The sequence below is a fragment of the Varanus komodoensis genome, unplaced genomic scaffold, assembly GCF_004798865.1.
Source record: "Varanus komodoensis strain SLA01 unplaced genomic scaffold, ASM479886v1 scaffold75, whole genome shotgun sequence".
In the NCBI taxonomy this organism is placed as follows: Eukaryota; Metazoa; Chordata; class Lepidosauria; order Squamata; family Varanidae; genus Varanus; species Varanus komodoensis.
Window position 1 is genome coordinate 1,594,024 of NW_025336416.1, and position 15,664 is coordinate 1,609,687.

The window sequence follows — 15,664 nt, forward strand, 5'->3', positions numbered from 1 at the left end:
AAGAGATTTTGTACCCTTTGTCACTCCACCTGATGCCTTTGGTTCCCCTTCTTCCATCTCCCTGGCCTGAAAGCCAAAGCATGTCTCTAACATGGGAAAACAATTCTTCTTGTATGCACCATACCATAAAAGATATTACAAACATCTCTATAGATCAGTGTGTTAGATCTTACTCGGCTTTCCCTCACTGGAGGAATATTATAGTAGGTGACCAGAGAGGTAGGGTCTCTTCAACCTGGGTGACCTAAGAAGTTGTGTTGGGTTACCATCCTGCTGGTTTTTAGAAAGACTTCAAGGTTGAAACTGGTGCTGGTCATTACTCATTGAAGATGCTTTATTTGGTCAATATTCTACCACTTGCTTTCTAAGGGCTGAGGTCCCTGCCGCTGTAACTATTTTATTCTTCTGCATTTTTACATGGATTGAGATTTATATGATTTTAATAAGCATGCACGTTTGCTAATTTCTTTTTTTGGATGAATAGAAGTTCGACAAAATTGATTCATAGGAAGTTGGAGTAATGTATACCTTCATTCAAGGAAATTGACTATGAAACCATTTTAGAATTCTTGCTGGTTCTCTAAGTGGCACCTCTTTTGAATAAGCTTGAAAGTGTGAGTCACAGCTACATGAAACATTTTAAAAAATGCATTCAGTTGAATGGCCAAAATTCAAATTTGAAATGCTGATTTTTGAAATGCACAGAAAACTGGATCATACGTGTTTGCAAATAAAATAGTTTTTAAGCTATACATTCCTAAAAGCAAAACATTTCCACTTCGTCTGTTTCCCCATGTTCTGAATTCTTAATTCAAAAGTGTTCACATTGTAATACGCATGTGCACAATTATGAGAATAGAAAGCAGAATATGTACAACCTGAGGAGTTAAATTAGGGATTGATAGCCCCCTCCTCAGCATGCAGTTTAGCTTGATTATTGCCCTTTAGTGTTTTTGAAGACTGCACATTATGTTAAAAAAAATCCTGGTCTTCTAATTATTACATTCCAGTTTCTGCTTTGAGATCATGTGGACTTCTCAGGGAGGCAAAAATAAAATAAGGAACAGAAGGTATTTTCATACATTCCTAACAACGGCACAAAGTTTAGAGAGTGAACTTGCAACAGGCAGGCAAATCTACCATGTGAGTTGGTCAAATGTCAACAACCTAGTGGTAAAAATTGTACAGACAGTGGGGAAGAGAGCTCCTTGTTGGACAAATGGTATTAGTGTATCTTTAGAGCATCTTTGTTTTATCTGCTGTGCTGCTCAATGAGTGACAGAAGCACAGGAAACAAAGGGGAGGGGGAAGCTCCAATTGCACCATCTGATTATGGCAGGAATAGGGAAGGCAATAGGGAAGATTTTGATTTTCCCTATTCCTATTGCATCATCGTCATCATCATCATCATCATCTTGTTTGAAATGTATGGCTGAGATTGCTCCAGCTGTGATCTGTTTTGCTTTTCAGCTTGCTGAGACTGAGTCGATTAAAGAGATAATTGAGATAATGAGCTTGTTTATCAACAGAACTTAGCTTGCTTGGGCATTGTTTATTGTTCCTTTCCGTTCCCCATTTCATGGGTGATGTGGTTTCCGCATGACTGCTGCTGAACTGGAGCTGCCAGGACAGAAAGACAGTTAAGGAAGGATGTAAAAGCAGGGGGAAACTCTCAGATGAACACAGATGTTTGTGACTTCAGACATATCAATTGAGCTGTGCTCACACCAAGCATTGCATCCCTCCATCCATCCATCCATCCATCCATCCATCCATCCATCCATCCATCCATCCAGCATTCTAATCAGTTTGTTCTTTAATTACCCCTTTGTTTTTGCTTTTGTCATGCTGAGCATGTGGAAATGAACATTGTGAAGAACACTTTCTCTGCCCATTGGGGTTGCCCATCTTATCCAAGATGTTGATGACCCAGCATACATGGGCAGGAGGATGCAGTTGCCCTCATGAGCTTCTTATGGGTTTCCTGTGGGCCGTGCACATGGCGGGCATGTCGTGAGTGGAGCTGGCTGGAGCCAGGGGTCAGACAAGATGGCCCGGGAGGCCCTTTCTGACTCACTTTGTTTCTATGTTTCCTCATCCCAAACAGCAACATATCTTGGGCCAGTTCTGCTAGAATTGTTGCTTCACTGTAGAGTGTGGGCTTCCTTTTTGTACCTGTAAGATGCATCACTCACTCTACATCAAAAAGCAGAGTTTTATTTCAGCACAGTCTGGTGTATTTTCAGTCAAAAGTGGGTCAATCACCTGAAGAAGCTGCAACATTCCATTGACACTTGAGCCTAGATATAAACACTTCTTTAAGCATGGCTTTCAGGTATGTGTGGCCCGTTCATATCAGCTACTGTACAGGCTGAGGCATCTGACCCTTTTCTGTAGTTTAACATTTTGCAGTTTAGTATGTAAACGTTTAAACCAGGAGACGCACTGACTCTGGCTGTCAGGAATGCAATAATGACACTTCGGGGCGCTTCACATGTTCTTGCAAATGTTTGTGTCCCTAAGAGCACAGTCCTGTGGAGATGCCCAGAACCCTCCCAACTTGGAGGCACACCACGACTGGTAGGAGAAGTGCAGAACCAACAGTCACCTCCGTTTTCTTCTCATGGTGCAAAACATTTTGGTAGTTGATCTCAGTTTTTATGTGTGGTGCTTCTGAGTGGGAGCAAAGGAGGCTGGAGAACTGGCAGAATAAATCCTTTCTTGGCAGCCCCTCCAAACATCCCCAAACACCTTTCTCTGAGCTTTCTCCCATGACCTTAGAGAAGCATGGCAGGGAAACAGATGTGAGTGCAGATCCCTAGAAACAAGGCTCAGAGCTGTCTTTGAAGAATCCATACGGTCTTACAAGGACTGCTCCATAAGTTACTTAGGTCTTGTTTCTGAAGTGGAGTGGATGCATTGCGTCATTTGCCGTGCACCATTTTGAATTTCATTTTGTATAGAGCACAAAGTGCACAATGTGGCCCAGGCTGGCTATGAATGTGGCCCAACACAAAATTGTAAACTTCCTTAAAACATTATGAGATTTTTTGCTTTTTTTTTTTTTTTTTTTTTTTGGAACTTGATTGTGTGGCTCTTGAGCATGAACTTTGTAGATGACAATGGCGTGTCACAATGTCATAAAATAAATGTATGCACACTCTCTTAGGATTATTATGTGAGGACTTTCTTGCTTATTTGTAGTGGAGGATACCACAAAAATCATGCACAGGCCTTTTTTGTTTGCTCATCAGTTTTCATTAGTGTTTGTATATTTAATGTGTGGCCCAAGAAAAATCTTCTCCTTCCAATGTGGCCCAGAGAAGCCAAAAGTTTGGATACCCCAATCTAGATATTCCTGTATGTTCATTGTGCCAAATGTACAAAGCCTGGCTTGAGGTGGAAGGGGAGATATTTAGAGATATGCTTGAGCTATTTAGAAGCGGACCTTGTGTGCCACTGACCCTCACAGAAGTTTTCACTGGGCAGCACTCCTTACATTTCATGCACCATTTCTTGCATGGTGATACACCTCAGTTACCAAAGGTTGGAGGGTTGCTGAAAATGTGGTGGTTGCTTCTGCTCCAGTTGCTCAACCTATTCTCAAATACGAGCAGCACAAAGGTCTGGAGCAGTTTGATCAGCTTGCGCATGGAAAACTCTCGGTTCTGCACTGGCAGAAGAGACAGATTTCACTCGGACCTCTTTGTCAGCTCTCTCCCTGCTTTTATTCTGCACATAGGTGGATGATGTGCCACTGTTTTGGGGAGACATCAAAAGTTCTCTATTCGGGCCTCCTGACTTCTTATCATTGTGCAGAATAATTAAATGTTGGGCTCGTAACGCTGCACTGGCCCGGTTTCCATGGCTTTGCAAAGTGACACACCAGAAGCAGATTTTATTATTTTATTTTAATTTTCAGAGTGTGCACTCCTCTCTTGCACACAGGCCAGCATGAGGCTAATAATTCATACAGCCATAAAAAGGAAATGGCATGAGGCCATCATTTATTTCTCTTCTCAAGTGACAAGGGAAACCATCTGGGGGCATTTTAACATTTTTAACTTCATGAAGTTTAGGCTTGCACTGCACTTCATGAGAAGCAGGACTAGTTGAGTCATTGATCTTTCCAGGATTGCAATTTCAGGCAAATGGCCCCTGGAGGTTTGCATTTCCGAGCATGAGTCACACCTGAAGCTTTTACAAAGGCGTTGGACTGTTTCACCCTCAGGTGCGGTTTGCCGTTTAAATAATAATAATTTAGGCCTTTGTTTGGAAAGTCACATTTTATGATGAGGTGACGCCGGCCGAGTTCCCAAGTGCGTTGACTCTGCTCAACCCTTTCTGCTCCCCTTTCTGCCAGAACTCTCAAAGTCTTCCTGCCACCAACGTTGCCCTGCCCTGCCCTGCCCTGCCCTGCCCTGCCCTGCCCTTCCACAGCCTTTCCTTTCAACCCCTGTTAATGCTGCTGCTTCTGCTGCTCCTCTTCCTCTTCAAGTTTTTGATTGTTCATCACACCAAATGTGTTTTCCTCCAATAATTCAAATACATAAGAGAAATCAAGCCCTTTCCCCATTAACCTATTCTAGGTCAAAAACTGTTCTGATTTTGCACTTGGTGCAAGTCCCTAGCAGGGATGCATCGACTGGGAAAGAGTTTGCTTTCTACGTTGCATTTGAATGTCATTGTGCACCTATGAAACTGGTTTATTGTTTTGTGAGTTTATTGCTTTGAACACCTATGAGGCTGGTTTATTGTGTTGTGCTAAGGAGTTTTGTTTAATGAAAGTAGCCCAGAAAGAAGGATTTATTTTCTGAAATGTTGGGCCAATAGGCACAAAATAACCTGGTATCTGTATGATCCTGCATCACTTCTGGTTGCAAATTGCTTTGGGGAAAGATGGCCACTGTCTTTTCTGCACCTACAGTTTCTTCTACCATTTAAAGAAAGGCATGGTGGAGGCGGGGAGGCGGGGTGGAATATGGTATCGAAAAGAATCAGAATCATAGAACCATAGAATAGTAGAATTAGAAGGAGCCATGAAGGCCATCAGGTCCATCCCTCCTGCTGTTGCAGGACACCACGCTACACCTTCGCACTCAGATGGCTGTCCAGTTTCTCTTTGAATGTCTCCAGTGTGGGAGGGCCCACCACCTCTCTAGGAAACTGGTTCCGCTTTTGTATTTCTTTGACAGTGAGGAAGCTTTTCTGGATGTCCAGCCTGAATCTGGGTTGTTGCAACTTGAATTGATTATTCCATGTCCTGCACTCAGTGATAAGTATCAGTGATAAGAGATTTTGACCTTCCTCTTTGTGACAGCCTTTGAGGTACTTATAAAGGGATGCCATATCCCCCCTCGGTCTTCTCTTCTCAAGGCTGAACATGCCCAGTTCTCTCAGTCTCTCCTCGCAGGGCGCTGCTTCTAAACCCTGGATCATTTTTGTTACCCTCTGCTGGACCCTTTCTGGTACCATGAGTGGTAGCAGAACAATCACAGAAGGAGAAAATGCCACCACTTGTAGCAACCCCAATGGCCACCCATTTCCCAATGACTTTTAGAAGTATTTGAGAGGAGAAACTCAATGGATTTTTCTGATTTTTCCCCACGCATTTTGTTCCATTGCCCTTCCTGGTATCGGTGTCAATTTGAATTGTCATGATTATGCATGTCTTTTTACGCATGTCATGTCTTTTTAATAGCAACAGCTTATGCAAATTTGGGTGGGGCACCTTGAAATAGGCACATATGGTTCCATGTTCTGAATGCTCTCTTTGATCTGGTGCTTCCGCAAGGATGCTGGGCATTTCCGGGATGCAGGGAAGGAGAGGGGAGCCAGCGCCATAAGGATGCAGCCGTCCAAGGTGGCACCTCAGCCTCCTTCCCTCCCCTGCCAAAGCACTCCACTGAGACAGCTGTAATAGCCCTTGAGCTACATATTCATTATTCAGAAGAGGGGATATCAGCAACTTTAGCACACCTGCTTCAATCTCATGATCTACTCAGCTATGAAAGGCCTAGAAGTTCTCCTCTCTTTGGCAGCTGGCTGCTCTTGGAGAGTCACCCATGTTGTGTGTGAACCCAGCATGGCCTGTGCCCACACAAGTTCTCTGCTCAGTCCTTGGGGAATTCAGAATGAGTGCTCACATTCCCCATCTTTAGTCTAACTCCTTCTGCCTGCACCACTGCCCTCTTCAAAATCCCTCCTCTGCTAAGCTGCTGTGAACTAGGGAAGGATTCAGGCTTAGACAGAGGCACTCTTGATTTGGTTCAGCCGATATGACAACTATACCCGGAAAAACAGAGAATTGGAAGAACTGCACCGTACATACTCGTGGAGACTTTGGGAGTACGCTTTGGATGAGATGGTACTGAAAGCATGTTCGGAAACTTCAACCATCCAGGGGAAAAATGGCAAGAACTTCAGTACCTGCTGCGATAATAATCATGGATGACATGCTTGGAAGGAGAATGACTTGCTTTTATGCTAAGACCAATTTTAAAGTATTTTTTTTAAAAAAGGAACAGCATGCCTTTCTTTCAGAAAACATTGATATTGTTCCCCACTAAACCATTAGGTCAATGGACCAATGTCACTCAAAAAATGAGTCAGAACTTTGAATTCTTACAAGGCCATCGATAATTGCATTTTCCAGGGACATTAAATCACCTGAGTAAGTAATAGGCAAGCATAATATTTGCAATTACAATGTATTCCAAATAGCATTATTAGAATCCTGGATAAATAAATTATGTATCTATATATGGAACCAACAGAACTCCCAGATGATTTCATGTAAACAGTAGAACCAAGCAGTTGTCCTCTGAAAGGTTTTGCGGGCATAGGATCTTGAAGCATCTCGTTCTACCATGGTGAATTGTCAAATTTCCAGTAGATTCTGCAGTCTAGCCTTGGTCTGCCAAGGGAAGCATTCCAGATAATCAAAGATGATAGCTCTGGTTCAGAATCTAACAAGCCCACATGTTCTGCAGTCGCACCACCAGTGAGTCCCATCATGTCTACTCAGAAATAAGTCTTATTGAGCTCAATGAAAATTGCCCCAAGGTGAGCGAGTATAGGATTTCAGAGAAAGAAAACACAGGATAATTACCTGCTGAATAATGACAAGCTGCTCTGTGGCTCATAAAATTTCATCGTCCTTGCCTGTACATTACTTTAGGCCTGATGGATAAACTATGAATAATACAGAAGCTGCCTGAAGGAGCAAAGAAGCCAAAAACAGAGAAAGTGGAACATGTATGCTAATCTCCAGAGCACCAGTTCTCCAGATGTGCGGTGATGCACCACGGTGGACTGCCACAAATGAGAGCTGTTTGCTCTAAAGCAATGCTCTGAGCAAAACTTTGGCACTCTCACTGTTGCTGACTCAAAGCACAGCACAGAGGAATAAGCTTCGAGAAATGTATCCCTCTCCTCGTGTTTCTCCAACAGCAAAGCTGCAAGGATGGCCTTTATTTAAATTTAGACTGCGTTGCTATTGTGTCTAAGCCTTCCAGGCAGTCGTTTGGGAGTCTGCATTGTTGTGGATTTAGAAAAGATCGGAGATGCAGTGATTTCTGTGCTGTCTCACCTGCAATGGTGGAAATTGAGATGAAGTGGGGTGTGATGCCCTTACCTGTCCCTTGTCCAGTCTAGGTAAGGCACAGCTGAGTGCAGGCATGGGAAAGAGAAGGGAAGGAGGCAGGTGTGATTTCCCAGGCACTTTGGCTGTGGGAAACACACATGGGCATGCGCGCTTTTGGCAAAATTTAATTGGCAATTCATCTGGGAATGTTTCGATCATGGAACTTCAGACAGCAGGATAGAAGATTCTCAGAGACAATCCTTCCCCATGCAATCGCCTGTCATTCAGTGGAGCTAGGCTTGGAAATCACAACTGCTTTGGACATTGAAAGAGACAAAATCAAGGCAGTGAAAGGCTCAGGGAGGAAATGTCAGACTGGCTGTAAAGCAAAGAAATGTGGGAAGGCTGGAGTCATTTATCAATTTCTGGAGATAGCTCAGTAAATCTTCCCGGGTGAATGCATGACAATTTGTTTAACTTTACTGTGATATTTTTAAACAAGCATTTTGTAGAAGCAACATTATCACCAAGGTTTTATTTTTCTCCCTACTTTTCCAAAGGAGGTAGAGAATATTATCAGAAGAGTGTAACTGGGCAAGGGTGTTTGATCTGTGTTCAAGATTGCCAGGATTCTCTGAATAGCACCTCACTGGTCATCTCATGCCCAGTTCCCATCATCATCATCATCATCATCGTCGTCGTCGTCATCATCATCATCATCATCTAGTGCCCTGCAGTTAAAGCTCTCTTGGATGCTCTCCTTACATGAATGGGAAACTTTCATAAAGGAACAGTGGTACATTTGTACTGCTCATCTCAGATGTGCCCTTTGTCCTGATGAAAGGAATAGTTTTGGTGGCCACAGGGATGTGCTCACATTTGCATTCAGGCAAAGCCTGCTTGCATTTTTGAGAGCAGAGCCAGGTCTCAAAGAGTCTCATGTACGGTGCATCTGGCTTGATAGCAAAGTCTCTCTCTCTCTTCGGAGCGTCAGAAGGGCCTCTTGAGCGGATTGAGCGGGAGGGGGTCGTTTCATAGCCTGACAAGCAGCCCCATCCCTTGTGGATCTTCGCAAGGAAAAATGTGAAAATGGCTTTAGCGAGTCCAAGTTCTGGTCTGAGAATTGACAACACTTGAGCTGATTTTGGGGCTCTGGGAATTTAGAAGCAAGCTTGCTTAAGTCTCACGGTCTTGCTGTCTTGCAGGAATGGGAGCATTGGAGGATGACTTTCAGCTGTAGGACAGGGCATGTGCCAAGGGATGAACAAAGCTGTCTCCCTTTTTATGGTCCACTGTCTTGAGTGCTTCCGCCTTAGGAATGTGCAAACATTCCAAGTTTCCCCAAAGGGGCGTGATCCTTTCTTTACTCTGTGTCTTCCTCATCTGCATGCATAGAGCATAGAGGATGCGTCCTGCAGCACATGTTGGAATTCCATGTGCAGGGCTATGCTTATGCAACAGCAGCAGTAACTGCTCATAGATAAGAGAGTGCAGAGAAGAAATTGGACCAAGGAACAGCTGGATCTCAGTTGGGATCATCCTTAGCTAAGGTATGAAAGGAGGGAGAACAATTTTCAGATTGATGAAGGGAGAGGGGGCCAAGGAAAGGTGGTTATGTGATGATGGAAACCACAAAAGCTTTGTCCTGATTGTGTTCAGTGACAGTCCCAAGGTGTTCTGCCTATACCTGTGCATAGTCAGTATTGTCTTGTCTTGCCTTATTCTTAATAAAACCCCTGCTGGCTTGGCTTTTCTCCTCTGAAGTAGTTGGACCCATTTCAAGCACAATCTGACAGCTGCCACTACCATCCCCACTGGCATCAACACTTTGCATTTTAGCCCATTTTTTCCCTCTTGTGACGAACCCAAGGTGGTTTATGTTCTGAAAGGCTACTGTATGTATGCATGCATGTAAAACCTTTTAGAGCATCCCTTACCAAAGTCTCAGGATGGTTTAACAGTAAGATTGAAAAATAAAATAAAACACAGCATCCTAATCAATTTCTGACAATAAAACCCATGTTAAAATAACAATCAAACCTTAAAATATTGGGGAAATAAAACATTTTAGCCTGGTACTGAAAAGAATAAAGTGACGGTGCCAGGCGAACCTCTCTGGAGAGTGTATTTCATATGAGTAGATGAAGTACCACTGCAGAGAAGTCCCTTCTCTGGGTAACCACCCTCCTAATCTCCCTCAAGGACGGGTCCTGGAGAAGGGCCTCCGACCGAGATCTTAAGTTGTGGCGAGGCACACATGGAAGCAGCAGATGATGATTCTTGAAATACATGGGCATATAATCATGTAAGCATGTAGTAAGGGCACAATTCCAAGCATGTTTAGACAGAAAAAGTCCGGTTGTGTGGGGAATGCTGGGATTGGAAATGAGAGAGACAGACAGACAGATGTTAAAAGCCTGATGTGCTCATGTCTAGGGGGAAAAACACAGAACTGGGTTTAATGGCAAATTGTTTAGTCCCAAAGGTTTGATTCAGGGTGGCTCTTCACATGCAAGCCTTTTTGAAATCGTTTAAATGGATTTTTATTAAAAATTTGATGAAAAAGTTCAGGCCCTAATTTACGGGACCATAGAAAATGTTTACTTTGAGGTAATTTATATGTAAAAAGGTAGGACTCTGTACTGTTTTTAGAATGAGGGAGCTTTACTTCAAGGGCTCACCAGACGAATATCCTGTTCAGAATCAAATGTAAACCTGCTGTTTAGGATTTCTCCTTTTAAGCTATCAAGACTAGCAATCTAGGAACAAGACATATTTTGGAAATCTTTTTTCCCCTTAAGCTATTAAGAAAATTAACAGTTTTGTGTTTAACCACAAAATAGTTGTATATGAACAATGAATCCAAAGGGCTAGTAAGAGAAAACATAAGCATTTCCAGTTTTGCATGACGTGAGAAAATGGGGAGTGAGACTTGAATCCAGGGCCATCCCATGAAGCTGATGGGTGGGAGATTTGGGGCAAATCAGAGGAAGTTCCTCTTCACACAGTATATGGTCAAATTGTGGAATTCGCTGCCAGGGGAAGTGGTGTTGGCCACCAATCTGGATGGATTAAAAAGGGATTGGGCAAGTTCATGAGGCTGGCTACTAGTCCTGCTGGCTACATGCTACCTCTCTTGCTAGAGGTGACTCGCCTGCACACACCAGCTGCTGAGGTGCCCGGGCAGACAAAGGTCTTGCACCCTCCTTCTGGAAGGAAGGTACCTTTGGGCAGCTGGTTGGCCACCATGCTCATGGCCTGCTGGACCAGAATGGCTTTTCTTATGTTCTCTTGTTCATTGCAAAAGTAGTGCAGGTGGCAAAACGTAAGAATGAGATCCGTGAATGGTCTCTTACCAGTGGGGCAACAAACTCTTGGGCTTTCTGGAAGAAAGTCTTCTCTTAAGAAAGCCCTCTTAAAGACTGTGTGTGTTTATCGAAAACAAAAGTGAAAGATGTAACTAACATTCATCAGACTTCATTTTCCTGCCATAGGTTTTTAGCTAGAATGCAAGAGGAAGCAATGTGCTTATTTTCTGAGTAGGTTGCAATATCTTCAGAATGCTGCTTCATGCAGACATGGGGTGCTTTCAAACTGAAGAGTCTCGGTGATGTTTGAAGGGATGGAAAGATGTAATTTTAAAGTAGGAGAGCTGGGCTCGTAAGGATTATTGCCATTTTTACCCATGTGCCTTTCATTCTTTAGAAAGTTGACGCTTGCTGTCCCCTAATAGCAAATTTGGTATTCTTCTCTTGCTTTTCCCATTCGTACCCCTCCATCATGACTAAACCCACCAGAAACATTTCCAGGAAAATCTTTGGATCAGGGGAAATGCATGCACACAAAGCAAGAGCTCACTGAAGTCCTTCAACTGCAAATTGAAACTCTGCTCCATCTTGTGACAGTTACCATTTGTGAACTTCATCTTTCTTTCATGTTTTTCAAGTGAAAATTATGACTATTTCCATGAATTGTGTCACTATGAATTTGACACACTCCCATTGATTAATGTCCCCTGTTATGCATTTTTCAAAAGAACAGTTTTTCAGGAGCATTTGTCAGATGTCCCCATGCCATTAAACACTTCGGGGCAACACCAGGGTGCAGAGGCTGGTGGTGAATGCAAACTTGGAAAAGTTTGGATTGCAGATTGGAGTCCCTGTCCAGTTTATTTTTTTCTATTTATATCCTGCCTTTTTCCTACAAAGGGCTCAAGGCAGCTTACATCTCCTCCTCCATCATATCCCCACAACAACAACCCTGTGAGGTAGGTTGGGCTGAGAGGCTGTGACTGGCCCACAGTCACCCAGTTGGCTCCATGGCTGAGCGGGGACTAGAACCCAGATCGTTTGAGTCCCAATCCCATGCTCTTAACCACTACACCACGCTGGCTCTCAGTTCAGGAGGTATGGATGGAATGAATCCTGATCCAAAATGAACAGAAGTGAATTTCTCATCAACTCCTGCTCCTATCAACAGTATTAAGTATTAAGGCCCCTCCAAGGCAGATTCAACCCAGGCCAGGTCAAAACACTCATTAAAGTCCTTGTATGTAATGAAGCAAATTCTGAATGATCTCTTTTCTTCCGCCAGAAGTTAATGTATTTGCAGAGATATCCAGACTTCTGAATTTAATATCATGCAGTTATTATTTTAGCTTCATTCTGCAGACAAAGTAGGGCTAGAAAAGCAAATGAGGGCTGACAGATAGCAAAGCAGCTCAGGGCTGTGGCGTTTTCTGCTTGTCCAGAGCAGGTTTCAGTTTTGTTTACTTCCTGGAGGGAGCATTTTGGGTTCCTAATTAATCCAGAAATTGTGTGTTGGTGCTGCTTTGGAGATATCTCTGCCTAATTAACTCGGAAGGAAAGGGCAGCAGAACTTAATCCATGCTCACATGTGGACCTTTGGGGAGTCTTGCTTCAGAAACAAGTTAACGGGGTCCTTTCACGAGCTTCCAGCTTGGTCCCTCTAGTAACCCACAACCGAAGAGTTCTGGTATGTGTCCCTAAAATACTACTTGGCCATGTGTTCATCCTTATTTTACCTGGAATCCTGTTGCCTTCATCCACAGTGACACCTGGCTGGACACTTTGAGAAAGAATCGTTTGCCATCATTACTTGGCATCCTAAGATACATTGTGCCTCGATTTAAGGTTTTAATGCTGTAGTAAGTAATGGCTCCTGGTAGATCTGTTCTCTAAGTTTAATTTTTCAAAATACATGCAAGGTAGTGCCTATTATCACAGTTCATGGGAGGAAATTCCATAAACAAAGCATGCATTATGCTAATTAGTACACTCCTAAGCCAAAATGCCAATCTGTTTCATTTGTGTTCTCACTACCACCTCATGTCCTAGTATTCTGTGACAGAGAAGTCCAAGAGCATTGATAAGGTATCTTCTCTGGGTCTTGAATTTCAAGGGGTTAAGTGTGCAGACTAAAATATGCTATTATTCATAGATTCTTCCACTTAATTATTTCTTTTAATAGCTTTTTGTAAATTGCTCCTGTCGGGAGAAAATAATTTATATCAGATAAATACAGGGCTACAACTTTTTCTCTTTGTTACTAGTACCGTTACAGCATTTATAATGAGCTGTCACATTACAGAAAAGTAATAGATCAATAAATGTGTGGAGCAAAATAGTAATTAAAATGATGCAATATGCAGATGAAAAGGTAGTTTCTGATTTCATAATTCTGCTATTACAGAGGATGTTATGCTATGCTTTATGGTTAAAGTATATTGAAAAATGGTTTTAACTGCCTTCGGGTTGGTTGAAGGTTGGTTTTAGGTTGTGTGGGGGGAAGGGGAGGGGAGGGGGGGAAGGGGAGGGGAGGGGAGGGGAGGAATAGCCATGAATTAAATTGCTCAAAACCAAAACTATTTTGGCTGACCTGATTTCTGATGTACTGCCCTACCCTTGTGATTCCTCCTGCATCTGTTTGAGGGGCGGAAATGCTTGCTGTGACAGTCTTCTACCTGTTTTACAAGGAATATTGGGTGTCTGAGGTCAGACACAGGATTCTCATGTGATTTTAATGGGTTTGCAGAAGAAGTTCTGTGCGGATTAGACCTCCGTTTATCCTCAGCAATGCCCAGGTTCTTAGGAACATTTAAACTTAGATGACCCTTTAGAGCACCCACCCTGAAGCAGCACCATGCAGAGAGAATTGAATGCACTTGTGTGCATAAGATTTTCTGCTCCGTGTGAGCATCTCTTTCTTGGCATTAGAAGCTGAATAGAATAGAGTCCTCCAGCCCTCCCTGATTAGCTCAAAGCTCCATGCAAGGAGGTGACATCTGTTTCTGAACTCCCTTCTTCTGAAATAGTATTGGGATGATGGGACAATGACGGTGTTGTGAAGGTCACCCCAAAAATTTAAATGTGAACACTGGGAAGCCAGTGCCAATGGACCATCCATCTACCTAGGTCCTAAAAGGTTGGTAAACCATCTGCCTTATGATCCCTCTGGGAGATTTGATCTCCCCTCTCTCTCCCACAATGGAGGCCAGATCTGCAATTCCAGAATGCCTGTTCAGCACAAAGAGTTTTCAAAATAAAATCTAAGGCAGTGTTTTGTTTTTCCATGAGCCGCTACAACAAATTTGGCCATCTCTCCTTACAAGAGTGCCTCCACACGTGTAGCTCTAGCCCTGCTTTTAAAGCCTTTGTCGGTTGCAGATGGAATGGCTCAGCCTTCATGGGCAGTTTCTCTCCCCAGAAGCAAGGCGAAAGTGCTCCATTGGAGCAAGCCATCATGTCCACCATGTCTGGTGTCCACCTTGGTTCCCTGCCTCTTCCATTTCCAAAGAAAGAAGGACAGACAAATCTTTTAACTGGCAGCTGGTATTTCTGTGAAATAGGTTTCTGTGGGCGCTGAAAGGGTGTGTTGAAAGGAACAGGTTAGTGTGTTGCAACCACCTTTGTAAGTAAGCTTTTGAGCAAGCTTCTTGTCCTTCACCACACCTCCCATGGCAGCCATTTTGGGATGGTGTCTCCGGGAGAGTTTCTCCAGTTTGTCTGATAGGTCTATGGCCTTCATCTGTGTGACATCATAACATAGTTTTCTTATCTGGCCATTTCAGGTGATAGTGGAAGATGGCTGTCCCCATTGACTAGCAGGATTCATGGAGCTTGTTACTTTAGGACAATAGAAGTCAGCTATGGAGAAACTGTAGCAGAGTTCTGTCGAGTGGCAAACCAAAAATGGGTCAAGCAAAGCTTTCCTTCTCTTTGCTTGTGGGGACTTGGAGGTCACCCAAAGACTTGTAAGTGGCACCAGGACAGTTCTCACCACACAGAACATCGCTAATTAGAACATTAGGACATTCACTTCCACAAGAGGTAATCTGATCCTGCCGCAAGCTGACAGAGGTCTAAAAAAAGGCTGAGACATTTTCTTGTAGAGTAGGGATTTGTTTGTAGGGTGAGGACTCAGTGGGTCTCTTCTGCAGTGGACCCCAAACACTAGAATGTCTTCCTTGTCTATCCAAGTGGATATCATTTTAATTTTCCTAAGCCTTTAAAAAGTAATTTTAGCTTTCTCTTGGTCTGATTTTAACATTCTTATGCTGCATTTTAAAATCATATTTATGCTTTTTAAAACGCTTAATTATTTGCTTAGAAGCAGTGTTGTGTAGTGGTCAAAGCAATGGACATGGACTTGGGAAATCTGGGATTCAGTCACCTGGGTGACTTTGGGCCAGTCACTGGCTTTTGCCCTAACCTGCCTCACAGGGTTGTTGTGAAGATGGCAGGAAGTGCAGGGGGATTATATAGGCAATGTTGAGCTCCTTGCAGGGAAAATGATGGAATATAAATACAATGAAGAAAGGAATGAAAGTGTCTCTTCAAAATGCTGCATTTCTGTTGCCTGTTTGAAGACAGTACCTTTTAATGGCTTTTATTATTAGTTCCATCAATTGTTTGATTGGCTTAACTTGTATAATGTATGATGCACAGGAATCTTCAGGTACAGAGAGATGCATAAACTGAGTGAGTGAATGAATAATCCCAGCACTGGGTCTCCTGCATCCTTTAACCTGATGTATAGCTTATCCAGGAGCATGGCTTG

At 43.1% G+C, this 15,664-nt stretch overlaps 1 protein-coding gene across 1 annotated transcript in view; it reads left to right on the forward strand.

Moving 5' to 3' along the window:
- FAM135B (family with sequence similarity 135 member B) overlaps positions 1-15,664 on the forward strand; it is a 74,232-nt gene that overhangs the window by 32,230 nt on the left and 26,338 nt on the right. The gene's annotated exons all lie outside the window — the stretch shown is intronic.